This window comes from Apium graveolens, unplaced genomic scaffold (assembly GCF_009905375.1).
Source record: "Apium graveolens cultivar Ventura unplaced genomic scaffold, ASM990537v1 ctg4748, whole genome shotgun sequence".
Classification (NCBI taxonomy): domain Eukaryota; kingdom Viridiplantae; phylum Streptophyta; class Magnoliopsida; order Apiales; family Apiaceae; genus Apium; species Apium graveolens.
The window spans coordinates 38346-45139 of NW_027418672.1; the positions used below are offsets into that span (position 1 = coordinate 38346).

A 6794-nucleotide genomic window follows, 5' to 3' on the forward strand; every position below is an offset into this window, starting at 1 on the left:
GAATAACAAAATCTGCTGGAAAGAAGAGCTTATCCACCTTGACGAGCACATCCTCAACTATGCCCCTTGGGTAAGTAATGGAACGGTCCGCCAATTGTAGCGACATGTATGTGGGTTTTGGATCAGGCAGATCCAGCTTTTTAAAGATCGACAAGGGCATCAAATTAATGCTTGCTCCCAAATCACAAAGGCACTTGTCAAAAGTTAGATTGCCAATGGTGCAAGGAATGGTTAAGCTTCCTGGATCTTTCAGTTTTGGTGGTAACTTTTGTTGCAGAACAGCGCTGCATTCTTCCGTGAGAGCAACTGTTTCAAGGTCATCCAGTTTCACCTTCCTTGAAAGAATAGTCTTCATAAACTTCGCATAACTAGGCATTTGTTCCAGAGCCTCAGCGAAAGGTATATTGATGTGAAGTTTCTTGAACACCTCCAGAAACTTCCCGAACTGTCTATCCAGCTTTTGTTGCTGCAATCTCTTAGGAAAAGGTGGTGGAGGATGGAGCTGTTTCTCCCCTGTATTAGCCTCAGGCAGAGTGTGTTCAACAGTAGTCTTCCTTGGTTCCGCCGCTTTCTCCTTTTGCTTAGATTCTTCATCTCTAACTTCAGCTTCGACTTCTTTTGCCTTTTCAGCATCAGCTACTTTTCCAGACCTTAAGGTAATAGCCTTGACTTGCTCTTTAGCTTCCTTCCTGCCTGGTACTTCCGTGTCACTGGGAAGAGTGCCAGGTTGACGATTGAGCACTGCATTGGCTAATTGACCGATTTGATTTTCCAAGGTCTTGATAGAAACCGCCTGACTCTTGCACAACAGCTTAAGTTCCTCAAAATCAGCACTAGTAGGTGCAGCTGCACTTCCCTGTTGAGGATATGATTGCCTTGTAGCATACTGCTGTGGTTGCTGGAATCCAGGTGGGTTAAACTGTTTAATCACCCCTTGCTGATATGGTGGCTGAATAGCATTCTGATTATTCCCCCAGCTGAAATTTGGATAATTTCTGTTATTAGGATGATAGGTCGCTGGCACAGGCTGCTGTTGTCGCTGATAATTATTCACATACTGAACAGATTCATTGACAAGAGAACACTGATCCGTAGCATGAGAACCTGCATAAAGCTCACAAACCATAGCTATTTGATTAACTCCATACGTAGCCAGAGAATCAACCTTTATTGATAGCGCTTGGAGCTGGGCTGCAATAGCGGTGGCTGCATCAACTTCCAGAATACCTGCTACCTTGCCTGACGTCATCCTCTGAGTTGGGTTTTGATGCTCATTTGCAGCCATCGTCTCTATAAGATTATACGCCTCAGTATAGCTTTTAGCCCATAAGGCTCCTCCAGCTGCTACATCGAGCATGGGCCGAGATTGGGCCCCCAAACCATTATAAAAACTAGTGATCACCATCCAATCCGGCATTCCATGATGTGGACATTTTCTCAACATTTCCTTGTAGCGTTCCCAAGCCTCGCACATAGATTCCGTAGGTTGCTGCGCAAACTGAGTAAGAGCACTCCTCATAGCAGCAGTCTTTGCCATTGGATAAAACTTCACCAGAAACTTTTGTGCAAGATCTTGCCACGTAGTGATGGACCCAGCTGGTTCAGAATGTAACCAGTCTTTAGCCTTATCCCTCAGTGAGAATGGGAAAAGCCTCAACTTGATAGCCTCATCAGTCACTCCATTATACTTAAAAGTGCTGCAGATCTCGACAAAATTTCTTATGTGCATGTTGGGGTCTTCAGTTGCCGCTCCTCCAAAAGAAACAGAATTCTGCACCATCTGAATAGTGCCCGCCTTGATTTCAAAGGTGTTAGCTTGAATAGCCGGATGAAGGATGCTTGACTGAATGTCATCAATTTTAGGCCGAGAAAAATCCATAAGAGCTGGATCAGCTTGAACAATACGATCTCCCATGTTTACTGGTTCTTTCTGCTCAGTTCCTGAATCTGAATCCTCAAAATCTAAGTTCTCCGGAATATCAAGAACTTCGTCTGTCTCCTCAGTTGTATCTAAAGTCCTCTTGCGAGCACGAGAACGAGTTTGCATAAACGCTTGCTAAAGTACCTGAAACACAACCGAAAAGAGTAAGTAACTACTACGTCCTAATCACTGAGTCCTAATGACCAATGATGGTAAGTACATAAACTAAACAAATACGCCGAGTCCCCGGCAGCGGCGCCAAAAACTTGTTAGGGCGAAAACACGCAATAATATTTACGCAAGTATACGCGTTCGCAAGTAATATAGAATACTTTCTAGTTCGTTCCCTCAGAGACTCAGACTAATTTATTATCTAATTAAACTCACTCACCAATGTATGATTACTTCTCAATGTTAAGATAATAACACTTAAAATTGTTGATCAAATATTAACTATAATTAACTACTTAATTAACCACTTAACTAACACTTCAATTTATCAATAATAAAACACCCATGAGATCACAACTTCATTATTACTTCCTTCTATAGCCATTGTTATTACCTTTAGCATGTGACAGTGATGACATTAATCGAATAACACGAAACTAATAAAAGCCGACATTCATTTTACTAATACCATTCTACCAAGCATCCACAATTAAGATAGAAGTTGAATAGTCATCAATTATGTTGAGTTCCTATATGTCTACAGAAATTGACAACACAACGATTTAAGCACAAGTTATTCCTTTTGATTACATAGGGCAAATAAAACTGTTAGAGTTACCCACTAATCATGCACAACGTACATGAACCTATGCTAGCATGGTAAGTTCTAAATCTCAAGATCCACCGTCGCTTCACAAGAGATTAACACCCTATCTTATATGTTCGCGACGCACATAAGACGAATACGCACAACCAATACTAGATATCAAGCAATCATCACTCACTAAAGTATTAAACAATTAACTAAAGAATTCCATAATAAATCCGTTGTAACCCCATGATCACGATTAGCCCATAATAGAACTCATCGCCATCATGGGTTCATATGAAATCATGATAAACAAACACAAGAAAATAATAACTAAACTAATTATATTAAAACAGAGTACATCACAAGAGTAAATAAGTCAAAGCAAGAAAACTAGCATCCAACGTTACAACAAAACAAGAATCACAAGAATATATGCTTCCTCTTCATTGCGGTATGCTAAATCGGTCTTCTTCCTTATCTCCTTCGCTTCTTGCGTAAAACACAATCTAAAACATAATCTCCTTAATACTCTCTATGAAAACGTCTCAAATCTACCTAAATAATAGTCCCATAAAACTCAGATTACATAGAAGTTGGAAGCCACACAGAAGTAGAAGTCTAAAATAATTCAGCTTTTTTCCCCGACCCTGCGCGGCCGCTCAGCATTTCTGCGCGGGCGCGCAGGCTACTGCGCGGCCGCTCAGCATTGCTGCTCGGGCGCGCAGGACCCTACTGGAAAAATTCCAAGCTTGCTCCGTTTCTTCGCCGTAATCTGCCCATTCCTTTCCTCTCGCAATGGTGAACACATGCCAAGGCTTATTCTTGATGATTCCTCCCCCGAAATGCAACTAATACCCTGAAATGCATAAACACTAGAAAAACGCATTAAATACACAAAATACTTGATTTCAAGACACCAATTTAAGCCATTTTAAGACGTTCTAAGTGGTATAAAATGCCACTTATCAGAGCACCTTGAAAATGACTGTGAGCAAATCTTTGTATATTTTGTTAATTGCAGCACTTTACAGTTTTATCTACTTCCATTTAAATTTGTATTTTTAGGGTGTTTTGTTATCATCAAGTTTCTCTTAATTTATGGCTACAATTCTAGTAGACATAAATTGTGGGAGATTGTTATGTATATGTTGTGAACTTGATGATTTCATTAACAAAACACCTTAGTAGATTTAACTTAGTAAAATATGTAGCACTCGACGGATAAGCAAATATAGTCCCGACGGATGACTCAATATAGTCCCGACGGATTATGATTTGACATGCATCGAGTGAGTAGCTTATGAAACAATAAGTCATGTAGCACATTTCTACAAACACCTTTGTATAGATTCTGTAGTAGCATATAAGTCATGTTGACTTTAATTAGATATGCAGAATAGGTTGATTAATTATACATAAATGATGTCTTGTAATTCTGCATAAATGAAATGAAGTCAAGTGCCAAATAGCTACCCGACGGATAATCAACAATGCTACTTGACGGATGATCAACAAGGCAACTCGATGGATGATCATGTACCCGACGAATAATCAATTCAAACATCTGTTGACAGTGACAACACAGTCACATGCGTCAAGTGTATGCAAAAGGAATGTGGAAGCCTATTCAACTGGGGTTTTGAGAACAAAGAAGCATTGTCATTTTTATGTTATTATGAAGATATTCAAAGATGCCGGAATAGAGTAATGAAGTAGCATAGTATTAGAGTTGATAGGTTTTGTTTTATTATCTTGTCTTATTACTGTGTAATCTTGGTGATATATAAACCAAGAGTAGCAATTAGAACAACAAGAAGACTAAGCAAATATTTTCTCAGAGAAACATTTGTAAGCTGTATCCTTAGCATTTCTCTGTAAGTTTAGTTATTCGTATTTATAAGCAGCTGTGAGCTATTCAAGCTTCACAGAGTTCTCTTGATATATATATATATATATATCTAATGGATACTTTCTAATCCACCAGAAAGTTTTAAAGACTTGTATTTTTATTACCCCGTATTTTGATTCATATTTAACTTGTTATTCCGCACTTTGCAAATCAAAACACTGTCATATATATCTTAAGTTAGAACATTTTATAATTCAGAAAAAGTTTCAAGAATTCCATTCAACCCCCCTTCTGTAATTCTTGTTTCATTGTTAGGGACTAACATCATGTTACAGTAGAACTCTCCCATGAGGTGTGTGCAGTAGTGCTTACCTAAGTTATACATGAGACCAAACCACCTAGCCCTTCTTATTAAGAACTCCACTTCACCCTTCACATCAACACAAGTACCAGGTTGGACATTTTTGATAAGTTCAAGAAACTTTTTGGTGTTTGAATGGTTTGATAGTTTTGGTGGAGGGGGTTTTGGTGTGTTCATAGAGGTGTTTGTATTTTGTCTTATGTTGGCCTTTCTGGTATATACTTTGGCTTGTAAAGGTTTAGGAGGTCTAGGATTAGGGGATCTAGGGTTTGATATTTTCTGCTTTGATAGAAAGGGATGGTATGGTTCTTGTATCCCTTTCTGAATTATCTTGGAAGGAAGTGTCTGTTGTGATAGTGTTTAGGTTGTGAGGTTTGAACAGTTTTGAAGGAAGAGGTTTTGTGATGGTGAAACTGATTTTTCTCCATATCTTCAAGAATATATGGGTTCTCAATTAGTGGTCTGGGTTTGGGGTAAAAAGGATTGGAATTTGGGTTCATGTTGCAAGTGAAGTGAAGTTTATGCAACTATCTAGTGTGTGTGTGTGTGAATGCAGCATACAAGATATGCATATATATATAACCTTTTAACACAGATGCAAAGAGAAAAGATTTTAAAATTTAAGATTCTTAGAAATTGTTTACTGTTCATGAACAGTGAAAAACATTTAATGCATGCATGGTTGTGTTACACAAAAATCCAAGCCTTTTATGAATAGATACTAGGATGATGCATATGGGAGAATGATGTAATGCAGCACATATACACAGATTCATAAACTATTACAGCAGAGAATAAAGAATGTATTAATTATTTGTCTTTGTGTCTACTTTAGAAAACAACACAGTACATAAGTACAAGTTTTGGAAATTGTGTGACATAAAGTTGATATCATAGCTTACTCTGTTACACAGGGACTGTACTTTCAGTGCAGGAGTATTTAAGGATGAGCTGCGTGTGAAGTGAGTTTGAAAGAAGAACTGATTTTTAATGCAAATCTAATAAAATATGTTACATTTATTTCTCAAGAAACTATGTTATTAATGAGATGCAACCAAGGGAATGTCATGCACATTAAACACAGAACATGGCATACACAATCAGTTTTCATTTAATTTAACAAGAATTCAAGGCAATACACCACTCAGATCATTTATATCAGATATAACACTTTAAATGCAGTAAGTTAAAAAAATATAAAATGTCACCTAATTGTTCTAAGTGGCCATTAATCACAGCAGTGATCCAGATACAGGGATGCTCAAGGCTCCCCTGCCAAGTCTTACTGTGAGGGCTGGTGTGTGAGTGTATTATTTTATTTTTATTACACAAACCAGTCTACAATATACCTTATCTGATTTCTTATAACTGCTTAAGCACAAACAAACACAGAATAGTAAACAGTTTTGCACTATAAGTCCACAGATTATATATATTCAAGCAAACATGATGCACAGACTTATTACACCTATCAAATAGATAAGTAGAAATTGGAGTCAACAAGACACTTCTTATCCAGATTCAATGTATTCAGCTTAAGACTGCAATCAGGACAGCTTGCACATTCATTTGGTCACACATTTATACAGACTTAACATTTCAATAATCTTAGATCAATTAGGTAGATTTTGAATAGATTAAAGTTATGCAGTATGACCACAGATAATTATAATTAATATGTAAATAGTTCAATTTAACCAAGTAACCAAGAGAATCAAGTGTTAGCATGTTCAGGGTCCATTTCATATAGACTTTATCACTTAAAGAGATAATCAGACCAGGTTCAAGTTTTAATCTTGATTATACATTTTGTTCTTGACAGAGAGTGAAGGCAAAAGTTTGTTTTATTTTTAAAGGAAAGTGCTAGTAGAAAACTGTTAAGACATAACTGATTTATCAA

At 37.5% G+C, this 6794-nt stretch overlaps 1 non-coding gene across 1 annotated transcript; it reads left to right on the plus strand.

Annotated features, from left to right (window-relative positions):
- The first annotated feature begins 1415 nt into the window (after positions 1–1415).
- LOC141702193 (small nucleolar RNA R71) lies at positions 1416–1522 on the plus strand. The gene has a single exon (XR_012567053.1). It is a non-coding gene; the product is annotated as a small nucleolar RNA R71 (small nucleolar RNA).
- Positions 1523–6794: the final 5272 nt, after the last annotated feature.